General features: G+C 36.5%; 1 long non-coding RNA gene and 2 other non-coding genes across 3 annotated transcripts; all 3 read left to right on the top strand.

Moving 5' to 3' along the window:
• Positions 1-493: 493 nt before the first annotated feature.
• LOC107517415 lies at positions 494-2,328 on the top strand. Its single transcript, XR_001598505.2, has 6 exons — positions 494-539; positions 1,044-1,090; positions 1,187-1,250; positions 1,331-1,399; positions 1,672-1,740; positions 1,953-2,328. It is a non-coding gene; the product is annotated as an uncharacterized LOC107517415 (long non-coding RNA).
• On the top strand, positions 1,480-1,547 carry LOC118606482. The gene has a single exon (XR_004952445.1). It is a non-coding gene; the product is annotated as a small nucleolar RNA SNORD50 (small nucleolar RNA).
• Positions 1,788-1,856, top strand: LOC118606480. The gene has a single exon (XR_004952443.1). It is a non-coding gene; the product is annotated as a small nucleolar RNA SNORD50 (small nucleolar RNA).
• Positions 2,329-21,377: the final 19,049 nt, after the last annotated feature.

The raw sequence follows: 21,377 nt of genomic DNA, 5'->3' as shown, positions 1-21,377 counted from the left end.
CGCAAGCATTTCGGCCCGCCAATTTCTTTCCCCCCGTGCGGCGGCTGCTGGGCATCAACTCCCTCCAGATGCTAGCCAACTCCACCTCTCGAATGGGTCATATACGGAGGCCGCCCTGAGCTGCAAAGCTCAAATCCACTCCCAGTCCCGTGTCACCGAATCCGTCCAGGGCGGACTTGGCTCACGGCAGGCAATAGCCTTGCCTCCAACTACGCCTGTTTGTTTGAATTCTGGCGCCGCTCCTGCGCCACGTAGAGCCAGACTCGGAAGGGACGAAGAGCAGCACGCCAGCGAGCACGCGGCGTGCGGGCGACGCGCGCACCACGCCCCAGAACGAGCCCCCGAAAGAAAAGAACCGCCGCGCGCGCGCTCTCACTCTCTCCGCCTAGAAAACGGCCACGCCCCAGTCTCTCTCGCGTCCAATAGATGTGAGAGGGCGGGGCAGACCGAGTCTGACTCAAGGGAGGCTATATAGGGAACTGCTAGGAGCGCGGTGCGTTCTTTTGTGTCGGGATTTGGGAGAAGTTGCTGTGCAGTCGGTGAGTAGTCGTTGCGGACGGGAATGCTGGCGAAACGGGTGGCGCAGGCATAAGTCGGAAGCTGGAGTGCTGTGAAGAGGTTTAGAAATTTGTATATTGAGAACTCGTATGTGGCAAACACGCAGCCGGATCGCCACATGTCTTTCTCGTGACGGCTGCTGCTGGCCCACCACCGCTGCGCGCGGCCTGGTTACTTAATCTGGGCAGTCGGTTGGCTGAACCTGAGTGGCGGCAGGAAAATCACACTCGCAGGATTTGGAGCGAGGGGTTAGTTTTACATTAAGAACAAGAGGCCCTTATTAGTCATGCGAATGTGTTCTGTCGCCGAATCAAACGATTATTTCAAAATGGGTCCTTGATTTTTGCCAGAGACTGAATTGTATTGTACGCAGGTGGCGCTGTGCGCAAATAAGATTAATGACGGGGAAGGGTTTTTTAGTACTGGAAACCTTGAACTGTGGCATTTGTGAGAATGCTTAGTTTAAAACATTGATTCCCCCGCAGGAACAATGGCGCTCGGTGTAAGGGAGCCGATAAATGAGTATGTCGAGGTAAGCACTGTTGGGCTTAGTTCTTAAATTGAAGAAATAAACCTTGATTTACGGGAATAAAAGGTGGCGAATCATATGAAATTTGCTTTTTATTAGATGCAAGGAAAAATCCAAAATATATGGGAAGTTACTTGATTAAAACCTGACAATCTTAAACCAGGTATGTGTTGGACTAGTATTTTCATTCATCGTGTTTAGTCTGTATGTATATTAAAAGATAATTTTCTTGTCTTTGAACAGCATCCTGGGGGTTGACGAATACTAATGAAGCTAAGGATGTCACTGACTAGCAGCCTTATTTGTTTTGAAGTAAGTTGTGTGGCTTACAAGGTCTGCTATAGTATTTTCTAAGAGTGCTTGCCTTTTAATATTGCTTTGGTTTATGGTCTAATCGATGATGAAACCTATCCCGAAGCTGATTACCTGAAGAAAAATGTACGGATTCGGCTTCTGAGATAAGACCAGTATGCAAAAATGAAATAAATTTTTGTCTGGATTTTACAACAAGATTCTGTTAGGTTATAAATCCTGTAGAGGAAAAACTACCACCCAGTAATGTTCTTATTTTTATCTGCCAACAGTGAAGGTCGCTGTCTGCCCTTTGAAAGAAACCAGTTTTCTCTGACATCCCTAAGCTGGTAACCATTTCTGTAAGTGGAGTTATTTTGCTTATAGTCAGTGTTGTGTCCTTGGTCTTAATCTGTGATGATCCTATCCCGAACCTGAATTTCTGTTGAAAAAGCAATACGGATCTGGCTTCTGAGATAGACCAGTATAAGGACACTAGTATTTTTTAAAATAAAATTTAAGTAAGTTCTGATGTTAATGCTTTTGTAAATCTCAAATGTTGTTCCTTTTTTAGGCCTAGTACTGCAAGATTGATTTGGCTGTTGAATGGAAAGCTGGTGATCAGAAAGTTATTCATTTTATGGACATGGAAAGAAAACATGAAGATAAAGCTTGATTATATTTTAATTGTGCAAATAGATTCTCAAACAACATCAAGTCTAGATTAATTTATCTATAAGGTTCAAGCTATTTATATTTAGTCATGTCACTGCCCTAGAGAATCACAACCTGTTAACCAGTAGATAAAACTTATTAGACTTGTAGCTAAGAATGTGTATCAAACTGTATTTCAGTCAACTAGCCTTGTGATCAAATTTCCAAATGAATATCTTGTCTTTGGTCACCTGTTTGAATTTAAAATACATGTAATTAAAGCTGAGTGGAAGGTTTATGCTATTTAATTATAGGGATAGAGGGATGGATACCAGGCATCACGAAAGGCTGTTCAAGCTAAAAAGAGTAGTACTGAGAATGAAGATCAAACACAGCATAGCAGTTAAGGGTCATGAGGAAGGTCACTGAAATTATTCCCAAGCCCATATTTAAATGTCATAGTCAAAACATCAAGTTTATCCTCATATCAGCTGTCATCTTTTCCGTAAAATGTTTGTTTTCTTGCCTAAATGAAAATAATTCAGTTTTTAACCCATAGAGCTCAGGGGAAGCCCATGAGAACAATCCTGTGGCTAAGTGGCCAGGCACGTAGTGAATTTGTCCCCAAGTAATAAGACAATGTACAAAATTGTTCTATGGAAGTGTTTCTCACATTAAAATACAAAGTACTGATGTAAGATGGCTTAGTATTTGGGGTATCCGTATGTTAGAGTAGGTACAAGAACATGGTTAAGCATATTTCTAGGAAAATGAACTTAAGGTACTTTGTGGGAAATTAGGGGCTCTTGAGGCTTGTAGCAATGAAAAATTAATGTGCTAACATATAAGCATCTTGGTATTACCAAATGAAATGAGAAAAGCTGGACCTTAGACAAAACCTCAGTTTATTCAATGAAGTAGTATATATAAAATGCAGTGATTGACAATCTTATGACTCCAACATTTCCTCATGAAGCTGTAAAAACAAACCACTTTCAAGTAGTGTATTGGCAACTATTACTAGTTGAATTTATTATATAGACATGAGTTAATTGACAATTGCAATCTGCACCCTTCCTTCCTGGCACACCCTCCCCCGACCCCCCGCCCTGTTCTATAAGGAACTTTCAAACGTGCTTTATAAGATACTTCAGTGATTTAAATGCCTAGGTACCTAAACATTTGGTTGTACGGTAAATGTTAAATGAGTGATAAAAGACCAAGTGGGGTCCTGCACAAAACTTTCAGGCAAAAGTACCCTTTCTCAGAGCTGGCAAACAACTTAAAAAGTTGTGAAATAGACAAAATGAGCCCTCTGACCTTTTCCTGTAGTTTTTGCTCTTTTTCTATTCTTGTAATGTTACACTTCCTTAGATATAATCCAAATCAGATTGGCAATGTGCATTTATGTTATATATTGCACCATTCTGGGTTCTGCCAAGGACGTTAAATGTAAGATGCTTCCTATGTATCATGACAGTAGTAATAATATACCGAGAAAAGCCAAAAGCAAGCAGTATCTCTGAAGATGGAACAAATGAATTTTTGAGTCAACTCTCAATGTGGGGAAGATTTAGGCATAAACACTGAGCAAAGATGGTATGCTCCAGAACCTGAGGGTGACAAGTGAAGGATAAGGCTGAAATGTTAGAAAAGTACCCTTAATGTTTTTGAGCAAGAGTTAGAAGAACTCTAAAAAAAAAGCTATAATCATTTGAATTCCCTAAAACAGTTTCAGTGGAAGCTATGTAGTCATATTTAGTGCTATTAACTGCAGGTTCCACATCTGAATGGGAAATGAGAGTTGGGTACAAAAAGGTACAATATTTTATTGAAATTACTCGAAAGCTCAATATATGACAAAATTTAAAATTTACTAGTTGGTTTAAATGTTTTAGTATACATTTAGATATTTCATTTCACACAATTGAGGTCTTGCCGTTAGATTGTTCTAGCTTTCTGATGCATGAGTGCTGGCTTATTGGGTAATAAAACCCAACTACTAGCCAAGAGCAGGAGCTTTAAGTTAGCAAGGTGAGAGATTTATCCTCCAGAGTATATCTGTAACTTAATAGAGAACTCAGTAGATACTCAAGCCTTAGTGACGTAAAGGAATGGGAGTATAATAGTTGGGTCTTCCTGGTTAGTGCTGGTTTCAGAAGTTGAAAGAATGTACTGTGTCCGGGTTTAGTGAGTAGCCAATAGGAATTCTTTTCTCTGCCTTACACTGTGCTTCCAGGTTATCCTAAAAGTTAAGTTGGCTCAAACCTAACCATGTGGTGCTTTCTAAAATTAGTCCTATTGCCACAAATCCTATATCCCACTGCACTTGGCTTCCCAACCAAGTGCCCTCTGAACTGATTATGTGCTTTGTAATGTTTGCTGTTTGCCCAGCCTGTGTGAAAGAGCTTTTGGCTATTTTCATGATTTTTACACAAGTTCCCCAGTTAGAATTAGAACCTTTATTTGAATCCCAAGTTTCTAGGCTTGTGTGCTTATCCTTTGCCAGTCCCTCCTTCCTAGGGGTAGGACCCTCCTTCCCATCCTTCCTCCTAAAAGTGGTTTCAGATCCAAATATTTAAAGCATAATACAGTTGCCTCACTGAATATTGCCATTGCCTCCGGTCTTTCTCCACCTCACTGTTTCTGCATGTTTCAGTATGTACAGAGATCAGATCAGAGCACAAAGGTGTCATATTTGAAATTTTATGGACCATCTTGGGGCAGAGGAGGGTACATTTCCAACATGAAAACAACTAGACTTCTTTGTCTCATTCTCACAAGTCCTGACCCCTTCTCCTATGTGTCCACCATCGAGGACCCAACATGCCATGTGGATGAGTTATAACAGGAAAAAAATCTCAGAATCCCAAATCGAGTACAATCTTTGGGAACTTACTAGTTATGCTTAGTTGATTCTAGTTCTCTTCAATGAAAAGCATTTCAGAAACTTAAAGTAACATTTACTTATTTAAAGACAAGATTAGATGGAATCACGGAGGGAGTGAGTATAAATAGGAGAACTTGTCCAAGAGTTGAGTCCTGGAACAGTCTAGGGCACTCCATGTTTAGTTCAAATCCTGGAGATAGTATTGGGTCAAGGGAGGAACACTGGGAAGCAGTCATCTGTTGTCAAGTCTTTAACTGCCATATCTAGAACAGAAAATAGATTAAAAATCAAGGAGTTTTGGAATGAAAAGCAAGGGTGAGAACTAAGCAAATAATGGTATTTGTTTATACCCTGGGTGATGGGGTTGGAGATTGCCTTGGATTTAATGCAGGGCATCGTTACTATCTGCGGACAACTTAGATATCAGGTAAAATATCAAGCAAAGTGGTGTTCAGGAGAGCGTGAGATGAGGATTTCATTAAATGCAATACAGGTTTTCATTAGACAAGGTGGACTAAGAAGTGGCGTTAACTACAATCAAGTTACAGGTTTGCCTTGCAGTGCTAAACTGCCTGCTGAGGCTTAAACCTACAATTTTTAATAGTTAATCAACATAATTCTTCACTATTCTATGGGGCTTAACTGCCTTGGGAACAGAAAGCAAATCAATGGATTAGTTCAAAATTAGGAATAAATTAGCTGGGAGGAGCGGAGCAATAATGGGTCAAGAGAATTGAGGACGTAGGTGAGAGTTAAATTTATTGACCTTGAGATCAGGCTGATGGGGGTGGGGGTGGGGTAGGGGTGGGAAACAACAACAACAAAAACAAGATAGTGCTGGAATACTGTCCCCAGTAACGACAAAGATCATATGTACCATGGAAAGATGCTGATGAAAACAAAGTAAAATAAAGTCCTCTCTCACACTATAAAGTGACTTATAGCATGTTGTATTCCGATTATTGCTTTCTCAGTCTCTGGCCTTGGAGTATGAATTTTTGCAAGCAGGAACTGCCCTTTCTTCTCTTAAACTCTGTGCCTAGGACAATGTAGTGGCTCCCGTTTAAAAAAAAAAATTGTCTAATTAAATAGAATTCAACATATATATTTAGGTTGGGCAACAATGGTGTGATTTAAGTTCTCCAAAAAAGATAAAAGAAATTAGAAAAGTTGGAAGCTATTATAAACTAAATCTTTGTCTCCCCCAAATTCCTATGTTGAAGTTCTAACCCCAGTGTGACTGTATTTAGAGATGGAGCCTCAAAGGAAGTAATTAAGCTTAAATGAGGTCATAAGGATAGGCCCTGATTAGATAGGATGGATGAGTATCTGCCACTATGGCGGCAGCCACCTACAAGCCAAGCCAGGAGGCCTCAAGGAAATTTACCTTGCCAGAACCTTGATCTTGGACTTGCCAGCCTCCAGAACTGTGAGAAAATTAACTTTTATTGCTTAAGTCACCCAGTCTGTGGTTCATTATGGCAGCTCCAACAGACTAAGATATTTTATATGTGAGTAAACTAATATCAAGAGATTTAAAATATAAGCTACTTAAGGTCTAGATCACTGGAAAGCATGATTCCATCATCCTCTGTACTTTGCACATTAAAATATTGTTTTTTTAGTTTGGGCATGACATTTAAGAAGGACAATATCAAAAAGAATAAAACAAGGGCTCAGGAAACCATGTATGTCATTCTGGACAATATTTTAAGGACTTAGAAATATTTAACCTGAGGAAATGAAAATCAGAGGAAGGCATGACGACCATTTTTAGGTATCTGAAAGTATATTGTGTGGGAAAATAATATTAATAATAATCCCATGTTGTAGTACTATTATTATGCCAATTTTATAAGTGAGGAAACTGAAACTTAGCAAAGTAATCTAATGAAGGTCACATAGGAAAGGGAGAGGACTGGAATTCTAACTCTGGCAATCTAAGTCAAGAGATGGTGTTCTTATCCCACTAAATACCTTTCCCAGAGGAGCAGTTAAGTATTTCTCTAGAAGGCACAAAGGAGAGCAATGAAATAAATAAAGAGGCAAACTGCAACTCAACCTAAAAATGAACTTCCCAATAATAGAATACACCTCCTCCATGTGATAGTCTCCCATTGGTGTGAATTGGAGGAAGGAGGCTGGCCCTAATCAACTACAAAGACCCTTCCAGTCTAAATTCAGATTCTTGACTTGCTCAAGGTCACTCAGCTACTTAATAACCAAAATTACAACCAACATCTACACCCCTCTCAATCCAGTGCTCAATCTACTAATAGTGTGGTGCCCCATTTTTTCCAGTGAAAATTTTAATTTCCTCGGAATTCGTTAATCTGTGGGAATGTGTAAGATCACTTTAAATTGTACTGACTCACTGCTCATCTGTTGACACAGGGCCTCTAGCCTCTACACGATTCCTTCAGAATGGTTCTAGGATCCTCATTAGAGTATTTCACGTGTTTTCACAAATAGATCTCCTGAAGTCCTTTTTGATACTCTGCCTATTACTATGGCCCCTCCTTTGGGTTCTTTGATACATCCAGTGTTTTCCACAGAACACCAAAGTCTCCTTTGGTGCTGACACTATCGTAGTCCAGAGGGATGTTGTGTTCTCATATCCTCCTCCTGGTGCTTTGCCTCATAAAGTAGAAATGTGTGTAGCACTGCTTGTACCTCTCGTTTTACAAAGCCCCTCAGAAAAAAAGCCCTTCAGCCTTTTGTCACAGACATTTTTTCCACGGCACTGAGACCTGGTACCTGGGGTCAGGCTTGGGTTTAGTTCTTTACTATCCTTCTTATCTGCCCCATTTCCGGTCTCTGTTGACCCTGCAATTCATCCTAAAAAACCTGGAAGGCTCAGCCTCATGAACCCAAACAATTCCGAATCTCAAGTTAGGCCTATGACATGGAAGAGGTATATTCTATTATTGGGAAGTCCATTTTTAGGTTGAATTGCAGTTTGCCTCTTTATTTTATTGCTCTCCTTTGTGCCTTCTCTTGCTATGTCAATAGTAATCTGGAATCCATATTTGTCACATTAACTTTTTACTGATGATACGGCCTGCAGTTATTAAAAATATGGATTTTAACAGTAATGAAAACTCAAGCCAAATAACTTTAATCAACTATTTTTATACAAAAGTACAGGTTGGGGCATATTGCTAATAGTTGATTAATTTACATTAGTGAGAATATGGATATTAGGCACACTAAGCTTCTAATGGGGCAATAGTAAGGTGATAATTCTTTGGGGTACATTTCAATTCTCATTTTTTAGTTTCCATCACTGATGGAGATTCTCGGCTTATATTACATTTCCTTTTCAAAAATGAATGCACAGACATTGCTCAGAGTCTGACCACATACCCAGAAATGTCAGGATAGTTCTGAAATTCATGGAATTGTCCCCGCATATCTAGATATAGCTCAATTTCTTGATGGATGTTTGCTTTAAATTCCGGTTTTTTTTTCCTTTGACGATTAAGCCACACTAATAGGTTAGGTTTGTGATAATTCCGAAATATCCTGAGGTTGCATTCATTTGTTCATTGAACAAATTGAAACTACAAATTGAAGAGCTACCTTGTACAGGTACTGTCCTAAGCACTGAAGATACAGCAATGAACTTAATGACCAAAATCCCTACTCTATAGAGCTTACATTTTAAGAGGAGGAGAAGAAGGATACTACATAATAAATAAATGAATTATAAAGTATATGAAAACATGAGAAGTGATATGAAAATAAATAGAACACAGGACACTGGGAATGGGCTTAAGGAGGTAGTGTTGTGATTTTGATGAGTTGACAGGCTAGGTTTCCATGAGAAGATGAGATAAGCAAAGACTTACAGAGGGTGAGGGATTGAGCTATGCACCTATTTGAAAAATGGCATTCCCATGGCACAGCCCCAAAACAGGAGCATGTGTGGTAAGGAAAGAGAAGAAACAGGGCATTCAGATCATGTAGGGCCTTATGAGCCATTGAAAGGATTTTGCTACGAGTAAAATGGGAACCACTGTAAAAGAAAACTTGAAGTATGATTCATCACATCAAAACCTGTGAATCCTACCCATGGGGCCCAAATTGTGGTCTCTACCATTTACCATTAAAAGGAAACCAGGCTCATTGGAGAAATGACTGATTACAGATCTGAGGCAAGAAATGTACAAGATGAGCCTGGTGTATCTTGCTATAGCGCAGAGCAAGAAAGCTATCAGAGACTGCTAGGGTTGTCTTAAAAGAACTCAGGAGCCAACTTTCAGCATCTCTTACTTCCAAAAGGTGGAAAATTTGACCGTTATTAAGGATAATAACTACAATAGATTGAAATACACAAAATATGTTCCAATCTATGAGTTTATAATAATACCAAAAAAATTTATTTGATACTGTTAGAGAATGCTAGTGAATCAACTTATTAATTTTAGAAGTGGCAAATAAAGAGACTTCCCAGCACCAACTGTAGTAACAGAAAAGCAAACAGAAGGTGAGAAAGTTTCTCTATTGATGAATCTCAGTTAATAAATGACATAATTAGGATCTCACCATTTTGCAATATCTAATGAATTAATGTACCTAAATGATTATCAACAATGGCTGCTAAAATTTAAAAAAGAGAGGCAACCTGCATTTAAGTAACTAATTGGATGTTTTGGGGTCATGTCAGTAATATGCTGCTACTTAAAGATACACTTTCTACAAGAAATATGCTTTAAATAATTTTTCCCAATAAAGGTGATATATTTATCCTAAGATATTGGCACCCTCCACTCTTTGCAAAAATGTCACAGTCTGCAAGATATCTGATTAATCTTCCCCAAAAGAATTCCTCAGATGAGTTTAACAAACAAAACTCTAGAAAGCTAATTATTGACATGAATAAAATAATGGGATTTATTACTTCAGCTTCAGTGACATCTTGGAAACATGAGTTTGTTACATATATTTTAAACACCTCTATCAACTAGCGATATCAGTCCTGCCCATAGTATTGTCTATCTTACTAAACAGCCGTATCTCAGGAAGTACAATAAGATCAATACTGTGATAATGTTTATTCTAGATTTATGGTTAATAGATAATTCATATAATAAAACTTTAAACATCTTTGAACATTCTTCTTAACATAGAATAAAAATATAACCTATTAACCTTATATCTAGTGAAATCCAAATGTAAGAAACTGTCTCCTATGCAATTTTCTATTTGTCATTTAATTGATATTTAAATTATTTGTCATTTTTAATGAATAAAAACTAATCTATAGAACACAAACTTCCAGGGTAAGTTAAATATACATTTTCAATTTTAGTCATGGGGTTCTGGGGAGTTTAAATGTATCTAATTTCCTAAGGGCTATATTTTTGTTTTCTTTTTTACTTATTAAAATTTTATAAAAAATATTTTATAAAGTGTAAAAATAAGAAAGATTATGAATAAAATTAAAATAACTCATAATTACACCATTTAGATATAAGCATAGTTAAACATTTTTTATGTATTTTTCTATACAGATATACATTTTAATAAAATTTGAATTGTAGTGTATATGGTTTATTATCCTGGATTTTTTTCATTTAATATTCAATAATGACAATTTTCAGTGCCATTAAAAATTCTTCTAGTCATTGCTCTTATTGGCAACATTGAAAACATTTCATTTTTATGGATATTCAATAATTATTTAACCAATTCCCTAAGAATAGAAATTTTGATTGCTTTGAATTTTATCATGATGATAAATTGTACAACAACCAATATTCCAAACAGTAATGGGTTATATCTGAATAGCGGTTTTATAATACCATCAAAGAATTAAATGCCTCTTGCAATCTATCTGTTTGTAGCCATTCCAGTTCATAATGGCCCCAGTAGGTGCCCTCTTTCCCAAACTTCTCCACTATGCAGTCTACAAGGCTAAGAAACTATCAAAGACCTTCAACTCTATTTCTGTATTTTTGTGCTTTACTTCCATCTCTATGCCCTAGTTATCTGGTCCTTCCCTTAGGGCACTGCTTTCCTTTCCAGCCTTCTTAAGCTATCTTCCTCAGGTATGGAAGGTAATATCTTCCTTGCTCCCTATTGCTGCTTCTTGAGAATTATTTCTCCATTTTTATGTACAAACCCCTGGTTTCTTCATGCTCATGCCACCTGGCTCGCCACTCGTTGCCCTGCCCTAGGGTTATTATTGTCCAACTTTCCAGTTACTGCCTCTTATTAATTTTGAAGAGTTTAAGACAAGATTTTCTGTCGTATTCTATATTATCTGTCTCCAGTGTCCACATATCAATATCTAAAAGATCTGGCTTCTCAGTTTTTTTACTTCTTCCACTTTCTCCCTCCAGACCTAGCATTCTTACCAGGGATCAACTGACCTTCAAGGATGCATGAATAGAATTCAAGGGTTCTATGAATTTGGATGAGGAAAAAAATTATATCTTTATTTTCACTAAGCAATAACTAAAATTTAGCATTTTCTTCAATAATAAAAGGAGGCAATACACCACAGAGTAATTAGCAGTATTCAAGGCTTTGCCACCAATAGAAAAGACAGCGACATTGAGGTTCATATTACATACAAATACTTAAAATTTTCAATTATGTTTATTTTTACCTAGAAATTACAGTCCTTTTTAAGCCTGGCACTAGATCTCATTGTTTAATGCAAAGAACCACATTATCTTAGTCCATTTGGGCTGCTGTAACAAAATACTACAAACTAGGCAGCTTATAAAAACCAGAAATTTATTTCTCACAGTTCTGGAGGCTGGAAGTAGAAGATCAGGGTGCAGGATGGTCAGGTGAGGGCTTTATTCTGAGTTGAAGATTTCTCATTGTATCCTCCTCACACAGTGGAAGGAGGTGAGAGATCTCTGTGGGGTTTCTTTTATAAGAGAACTATTTCCATTCATGGAGGCTCCACCCTCATGACCCAATTACCAACAAAATGCTCAACCTCCTAACATCATCACATTGGTGTTAGAATTTCAAAATGTGAATTCTGGGAGGACACAAACATTCAGACCATAGCACATATACATTACTGTAGCACATATTTGGTTTGCTTCAATATTTTGATAACTGTATTTTAATGTATGTAGTTGCATATGTAATTCTACATATTTTGGTTTATGGATTTAAAATATTTTTTGAGAAGGGGTCCATAGGCTTCTCTAGAGTGGCCAAGTAGTCCATAGCACAAATAGTTAAGAACTTCTACAACACATTTCAAGTCCCACTTGTCTTTAACTTTCCTTCCTATCTAGCCTAATTCCAAGACTTATCAGTGGACCTTTCATGCCTATGTTCCCAGCTCCCTTACCCTTGTTGTTTTTCCTTGGTTACTACCTGGCAAAACCCCAATTATGGATGCATTTAACCATTTGCCTTGCTGCAAAAATCACATAGCAGGGCAGATTCATGCTGCTATACATTCTTGGTCTCCAACTTGAACCAGGACTCCAGTGCTTACAAGGCAGTTCTCATTTCCCTTGTCAGTTTTCTTTCCCATTTCAGACTTCTGTATCTCTTGACTTTTTCCTCCTCTATCTCATTACACCCCCCTCTTTATGGAGAATTTCCAAGACTTCAGATGACATGATTTCCTTATACCAGTTATTATGTGTTATCTACTGTTTGTCATTTCCTCTCACTACAGTAGAATGGTGTCCTTCCTCTGGTCTATGGAAAATTTCTCCACCAGTTCTCAAATCACATTCATTCATTCATTCAACAAATATTGAATCAAGATTTCCTATGCTTGTTATGGATTGAATTATTTCCTCCAAAAAAAAAAAAAAAGATATATTGAATTCCTAACCTCCAGAACCTCAGTTCTTGCAGATATAAGTAGTTAAGATGAGGTCATGCCAGAGTAGGGTGGGCCCCTAATCCTATATGACTGGTTTCCTTATAAGAAGATGGTCATGTGAAGACAGAAATACAGAAAGAACGTTATGTGGCAATGAAGGCAGAGATTAGAGTTAAACAACTATAAGCCAAACAAAGCCAGAGATTGCCCACATACCACCAAAAGCTGGGAAGAGGCAAGGAGGTTTTCAGAGGGAGCACAACCCTAACAACACCTTGATTTCAGACTTCTAGCCTCCAAAACTGTGAGAGAATAAATTTCTGTTGTATTAAGCCACCCGGGTATGAAACTGGGTGGTACCACAAACAGTGGTACAGTTTTGTGCACCAATCTTAGGAAAAAAAAAACATACTGTTTTAAGCACAAAATGGTAAACAAAATAGATCCCTGACCTTGGTTGTTGAGCTTACCTGCTTTCTTAAAAATTTAGATACAAAGATAATCCCATCTTTCTCCTCTATTTTCAACTTCTCCCTCACTCCTATCTTCTCCCAATTTTAAGTTTCCTGTCTTTCTTTACATAAAAATTAAAATATTTCTTGTCTTTACGTTTCCTTCTAACTAACAAGTTATCCATTGGTCCTCTTTTACAGCCACATTTCTTGATAGTCACCTACACTTCCTTTCATATATCAATTTCCTACTCACACTTCAGCCTTTTGTATTATCACCTTTGTCCTCACCATTTCACTGAATTTGCCCTTGCCAAGGTCACCAGATGACCCTGTCATAAAATCCAATGGAACCTCTAGCTCCATTCTTGCTTGACCTCTCAGCAGCATCTGACCATGTTGACCACTTTTTCTTTCCTGAACTGCTCTTTTCCTTTGGTGCCTATAACATTATTCCTTCTTCTATTTTCTCCACATTTCTGATTGCTCCTTTTCAGACTCTTCAAGATGCTTCTTCCACATAACAGCAAGAAATGGCGAACACACATACTGCGTTTTTCTCTTCTGCTCACACGCATACTCTATTGTCACATTAAGTTCAAAGATAAAAATATTTAAAATTATGGATTTATGGTCAAGATGATGGAGTGGGCAAATTCTGTGCTTGCATCTTCTCATGAGCAGATCAAAATTACAATTAAATTATAGAACAACCATCATTGAGAATTGCTGAAATCTAGATGAACAGAAGTCCTATAACTAAGGATATACAGAAAAATCCACATTGAGACTGGTAGGAGGGGCAGAGACGTGGAACAGGCTGGTTCTCATACCCACATATGGTGGTTAAAAATTGATATCTTAGCTGCAGAGTTCCCCCCATAGGAGCAAGGGGTCTCAGCCCCCACCAGGCTCCCCAGTCCAGGGCTCTAGTGCCAGCAAGAGAAGTCTCCACAACTTTGGCTATGAAAACAAGCAGAGATTGTGGCTGAGTGAGACAGAGGGCTGCTGGAGTCCCAGGTATTCCTATTAAAGGGCCTGTGCGTGGGCTTATTGCTGATGGGCTTGCCCACTTTGAGCTCTGAGGCTGGGGCAGTAGTTTAAAAGGTACCAGAGACAGAGGAAAAATTGAATTTTCTGGTTTCATGGCGAGGGATGGAGAGGAAGCTTTCTCCCGGGCAGAAGTGCTGGCAGAAGCCATTGTTCCTTTGTTAAGTCCTCTCCATCCTGGCCTGCTGCATCTGAGTCTCTATCGATCTGGCTTACACCTTTGACTTCGCCCTAGTGATTCCCTGAGACCCAGCCCCACACAAGCTGCTTCCAGTGGCTTTTCTATACAAACAACCTGTCTAGGCTGATGCTTCAGACTTTCTCAAAATTACATAAAGTTTCACAAATTTAAAACAAGAAGCATCTGGCCTTAGTGTGTCCCATGCCTCTTGCTAAGCAGCCCCAAGCCTGGCACTAGTGGCAGCTAGGCTTGGTTCACAGCTTATCCTCTCCCAGTAACCTCCAAGCTCAGCTCAGGTGGAAGACATCTGCGGATTGTTTTGTGGCTCATGCTAGGTGGCCCTGCAGGATACCTACTACATAAGTCCACTCTATGAAAATCGGGAGACATAGCAGCTCTACCTAATACATAGAAACAAACAAAGAGAGGCAGCCAAAATGGGGAGACAAAGAAACATGTCCCAAATGAAAGAGCAGAACAAAGCTTCACAAAAAGAACCAAACAAGATGGAGACAAGCAATCTACTAGATGCAGAGTTCAAAACACTGGTTATAAGAATGCTCAATGATCTCAATGAGAACTTCAACAAAGATATCGGAAACATAAAAATGGAGATAGAAAACAAAAAGAACCAATCAGAACTTAAGAACACAATAACAGAAATAAAGGACACATTAGAGAGAATCAATAGTAGGTTAGATGAAGCAGAGGAGTGAATCAGCAATTTAGAAGATAAGGTAACGGAAACCACCCAATCAGAACAGCAAAAAGAAAAAATAATCCAAAAATATGAAAATAGTTTAAGGAGCCTTTAGGATAACATCAAGCACACCAACATTTACATTATTGGGGTACCAGAAGGCAGAGAGAGAGAGAAAGGAATTGAAAACTTACTTGAAGAAATAATGACTGAAAATTTCCCTAACCAGGTGAAGGAAATAGATATACAAGTTTAGGAAGCATAGAGAGTTCCAAACAAGATGAACCCAAAGAAGCCCATGTCAAGAAACATAATTTAAATGCCAAAGTTTAAAGATGAAGAGAATCTTAAAAGGTGCAAGAGAAAAGCAATTAGTTTCCTACAAGGGAGATCCCATAAGATTGTCAGCTGATTTCTCAACAGAAACTTTGCAGGCAAGAAGGGATTGGCACAATATATTCAAAGTGATGAAAAATAAGGACCTACAACTAAGATTACTCTACCCAGCAAAGCTATACTTAGAATCGAAGAGCAAAAAGAGCTTCCCGGACCAAAAACTAAACAAAACAAAACAAAACAAAAAGTTCATCAACAACAAACCAGTATTACAAGAAATTTTGGAAGGATTTCTTTAAGAAGAAGAAGGAAAAAAACAAAAATATAAATAGTAAAATGGCATTTACTACATATATGTCAACAATTACAACAATTACTTTAAATGTAAGTGGATGAAATGCTCCAATCAAAAGATGGAGTGACTGAATGAATAAGAATATCCTATAAGTGACTTACTTCCCTATATGTTCCCTATAAGTGACTTACTTCAGGTCAAAAAACACATAGACTAAAAGTAAAGGGATGGAAAAAGATATTTCATAAAAATGGAAACAAACAAACGTATGAAAATCTGGGGTAGCAATATTTATACAAGACAAAATATACTCTAAAACAAAGGTTACAAGAGGCAAAGAAAGACCCAGAAATCCCATCTCTGGGTATTTATCTGAAGAAACCCAGAACCACTTTGACATGTGCTTCCATAAGTCCATTGTAGCATTATTTACAATAATCAAGAAGTGGAGGCATATTGGATGCCCATAAATGGATGATTGGATAAAGATGATATGGTACATATATACAATGGAATATTACTCAGCCATTAAAAATGAAATCTTGTCATCTGCAACATGGACGAACCTAGAGGGTATTGTGCTGAGTGGAGTAAGTTAGACAGAGAAAGACAAATGCAATATGACTTCATTTATATGTGGAATCTAAAGAAAAAAATAAACTCATAGATACAGAGAATATATTGATGGTTACCAGATGTGGTGGGGGTTGTGGCCATGTGTAAAAAAAGTGAAGGGATTAAGAAATACCAATTGGCAGTTACAAAATAGTCATGGGATGTAGAGTATAGCATAAGGTTATAGTCGATAATATTGTAATAAATTTATATAGTGTCATATGGGTACTAGATATATTGGGTGATCACGTCATTAAGTTATATAAATGTCTAATCAGTATGTTGTACACCTGAAGTAATGTAATATTGTATGTCAATTGTAATTAAAAAATAAAAAAATTATTTTTTAAAAAATTACAAGATGACAACAACAGAAGATAACAAGTCAGGGGCTCTATTGAGAGCAGGGCCCTGTGGGACTAGGTCATCTGCCCCTGAAACTGGCCCTAAGAGCAACACCAGAGGCAAGAAGACAATTAAAAAGGGTAGTATAATAATCAAAATGGGAGAGGATGGTGGCTGAAACTAAAGGAATATTCTTGAAAATGGGGGAAAGTGGATGGTTTTGGAAGTATTTGGGCTGCCAGACCAGTGGTACATATAGATTGCATGGTTATAGAGAAATAAGGGAGAGAGGAGTTAAAAATGACTCCAAGGCATGGCTTGGCAACATAAGGGATGAAAATACCATTTTCTGTTCCTGGGAATGCTGGGGAAAGAACTGGAATGGAGGGATGTGAATGAAGCAAAAAATGTTGAGTTTGAGGTATCACGTGGTCGTAATGTTCATAGATAGTAGGACAGTCAGGTCTGAATCTCTGAAAAGAGATATGAACCAGAATAATTGATTTGGAAGTGAACCACATATAGATTGTGACTAAAGCCATGGAAATAAAAGAGATTGCTTAGGAAGAGTGTGTAATGTAAAAGAAAAAGACCCAGCATAGAACCTTCAGGAACCCTTAATGCCTACTCACTCAGACTCGAGGACCTGGTACAGGCATCACCTCCTCAGGAAGCCTTCTCTGACACCTAAGTCCCAGTGGGTTTCTTTTTCTAAGGACTTCAACAATATACTTCCCTCTATCATTGAACTAATCACCATGTGTAACTGTTCATCTCACTTTAGGTCTTGTAAGGGGAAGGAACGATGACTGTTTTGTTCATTTGTATCTCTATTATTGTGCACAGAATCTGGACTATAACAAGTACTCGATAAAAAATATACTTTCTATGTAAGGTATATTACACTACTAGATATGCACCCCCTTTTACTTAAATATTTTGAAGGTCTATGATTATTTTTTTAGGATAAAGCCTTAGAAGTAAAATTATTACTGGGTTAAAGAATATAATCATTTTAAAGTCCTTGACATACATTGCTAACTTGATTTCCAGACGTTTATTGACCTAAATCTATTTCAGAACTATTGACAATTGTTATAACTTTTAGTCAACCTCATCCAGGACTATGCAATATCTCTCCATCTACACGTCTTATTTTTATATTATTCAATGTAAGTTTTGTAATTTTCCTGACATATAATCTTCATATTCCTTTCAAAGGCAAGTGTTTTATATATGTTTTTGCATGTATATGTGTGTCAACACACACATACATATGTAAAATCATCACTATTGTGAATTAGAAGTCTTTTCCACCATATTTTATTACCAGATATTGCTGGTATATAGGAAATCTAATGATATTGGTGATCGCTTTCTTATCTGGCTACTTTATTGACCTTTTTTATTAGTTATAAAAGTACACTATTTTATCATTTGTAAATAATGATACATTTATCTTCTCTTTTCCACAGTTATGCTTCTTATTTCTTTCACATCTTATTTTAATTGCTAGAATTTCCTAAATTTGTTAAGTTATGGTAGTAAGGGCAGGTTCCCTTTTGCATTACCTACTTTAATATACCAGTATTTCAGTATTAAGTGTGATATTGCTTGGATTTCATAAAACTGTTCTTTATTCTTGTAAGGAAGTTTAATTCAGTCCCTAGCTTACTATTATTGAAACTCGAAGGTAGATTTTGCTTTTATTGGATGCCTTTTTATCATCTATCATCTATTTAAATGAATATGTAGTTTCCTCCCTTTTAACTATTAATGCGATATATTAGATCAGGAGTTTTGGGATAAACTCTACTGTTTTTTAATTGTAGGATTTAACTCGCGAGTACCTATTTTATTTAGAAATTTTACATTTCTTTTCATAATAGAAATTTGTCAAATGTGTGTGCGTGCATGCATATGTTCTGTCAGGTTTTATATGAGTATGTGCTGATTTTATAAAATGAACTAAGAAATTTTCCATCTTTTTCTATTTTGTGTAATCATTTATATAACATTGTAATTATATTTTCCATGAAAGAATGTTCAAACTATATGGGCCAAAAATCCTAAAGGAGTTAATTCTTTAACATCTTTACAATTTCTTCCACAGTTTTTAGTCTCTTTCTGTTTTCTACTTAATTTTGATAACATTTTTCCAGAAAAATTTTAATTTTATTAATATTTCCAAATTTATATCCAGGTATTATGAAGTAGTACATAATATATTCATGATTTTTAAAAATCATGGTCATTCTACTGTCATTCTTAATTTTGTGAATTGATTTTTTATCCTCTTTCCCCAATTAGACTGTCTGACATTTGTACGCATTATCGATTCTTTCAAAGGAAAAATAGTTTGAAGGTATATAAATCAATTATATTTTTCTCTTATTGTTAATCAATTTTTTCTGTTTTTCTTCCATTTTTCCTTTTTAAATTTACCTTTTGTATTTCATAGTTTTTTTTTTTTTTACTTTCAGTTGGACTATCGCATGTATTCATTTATTTTTATGCTATGTTTTTCTAAAGTGGAAACATGTAAGATTATAAATTCACCATTAAGTCAGCTTTGTCTTCTACAGGCTAAAGATGAAATGGGATTGTGTAACGCAGATTTTGTGTAATTCCAAAGCTTCAATTGAAGGATAAGAGTATATTTATTATTGTAAGAGTATAATATCGCAATAATTAATGATGATTATGAGAAGATAGGTAAAGGTGTCCAAGATATACATATTAAGTTAAGAAAACAAGTTATAGTAATAAGATTATATATATATGATATCAAACCTTTATTTTAAAATATCTGAATATAATATTATTACATGGAGAGATAAAAATCAGAATATATACTATTTATATTTTTATATAATAATTACCTCTGGCAATGGACATTTTATTTCTATTTTATATATTTATATAATGCTTAAATTTTTATTAGGAACATATATTATCTTTCACAATAAAATATATTTAATATAAAAACAGGACTGAAGATATACAAGTTAGTAATCTGATAAACTATATGATTAGCTTTCTCTTTTCTTGGAAGATTCTGTGATCTAGTTATCTAGGATCTAGGCCTTTTATTTCCTCATGCTTTTCTTGCTGGTCTTTCAAAGACTTTACTAATCACTATGCATATACAGGGAGAGAAAAGCTAGTTGATTATGTACATGTTATCATATATGATGCAGAAATGGACAGAGTAATGCAACTGACTCACAGAAATGGTTAAATCTTATATGGGCATGTTTTAATTGGGCTCAATTTAGCCCAATAAAGAAAGTGGTACTTTAAGGATACATGGGAAGAGTTGGGTATTAAAGGGTAATTGAGGAATCTGAGACTGAATGCTGGAATGATTATTCAATCAGCACTCATAGGGACTGGACCTAGGGAGACAACAGGACCCGAGAGGCTCAAAGGCCTGACAACTTTGTGTCACCTTTCTTGCTGTATGTGGTCTTTCATGAACTATCCTTGCCAATCTCTGCATATTTAATCTATATTCCTCCTGACTTCTGTTGGCCTATCTCTACCTCTCTAATATTTACATCTATTTTCTTCATTCTTGTCTTAAAAAATCTTACTCCTTTGTTCAACTCCTCTCTCCTGCAACCTCAACCTTTGTTTATATTAGATTTTATGCACAAGTATATAGATATGGTTCTCCCATCTCTAAAAACAAAACAAACAAACCAAAACAAGACCAAAAAACTCTGTCTTAAACCTAAATCTCATTTAAGCAAACACCTGTTTCTCTGAGCTATCTCTCAAGGTCTTGAAAGAGCAGTCCACATATACTGGCTCTTATTGCTCCCTTACCCCATTCTAACTTGGCTGTCACTACAGAAACTGCTCTTCTTAAGACCACTTTTCCGTTCCAGTCTTAACCCAAATTCTTAGCTGTACTCATTCAGCAAAGTTATTTGCTTTCTCCTTAAACACCCTCCTCTCTTTTCTGAAGCATTATACTTGGGTTTGCTTAAATATTTTGATAACTATACTTTAATGTATTGCATACGAATTCAAATTTCATATATATTTAATGCATTTCGTATGCAATCCTATATATTTTCATTTGAAACCTTTTTTGAGAAAGGGTCCATAAGCTTCATCTCCATCTTTTCAGTACTTCAAAGGTTACATGGATGTAAAGACAGTAAGGAGGTACAAAAAAATTAAATATATTTTAAAAAAATCAAATATTTATTTTAACAAGTGAAAAATCACCAGTGTATGAAATAAAAAGTGATGCTCTTCCTCTGCCCTGTCCTTCTAATTGTAATTGTTTTCCATATAAACAATTTTTTATATCCATGTATACCTAGTTATACACATACACACAGCTTATTGAGTCATGGATTACCTATGTTTATCTTGATATACATTATTGTAAACCTAGAGCATACGATGGAGCTTGGTACATGGAAGGTGTTCAACTGAATGAATAAATGCCATACTCTACATTGTTCTGTAGGTGGCTTCTTCTTTCTTTCTTTCCTTTTTTTTTATATATATTTTTTTAAGACTGTAACCTGGGTATTTTTCCATGTTAGAACATTTATAATTACTTTGTTTTTTTTATAGCTCCAGAATAATTCACTATTATTTATTCAACTAATCCTCTATTACTAGATGTTTAGGTTACATTTATTTTTA

Source organism: Rousettus aegyptiacus, unplaced genomic scaffold (genome assembly GCF_014176215.1).
Source record: "Rousettus aegyptiacus isolate mRouAeg1 unplaced genomic scaffold, mRouAeg1.p scaffold_m13_p_1, whole genome shotgun sequence".
NCBI lineage: Eukaryota > Metazoa > Chordata > Mammalia > Chiroptera > Pteropodidae > Rousettus > Rousettus aegyptiacus.
Note: the sequence above shows the minus strand (reverse complement) of the source record. Positions and strands in the feature narration are given on the sequence as shown.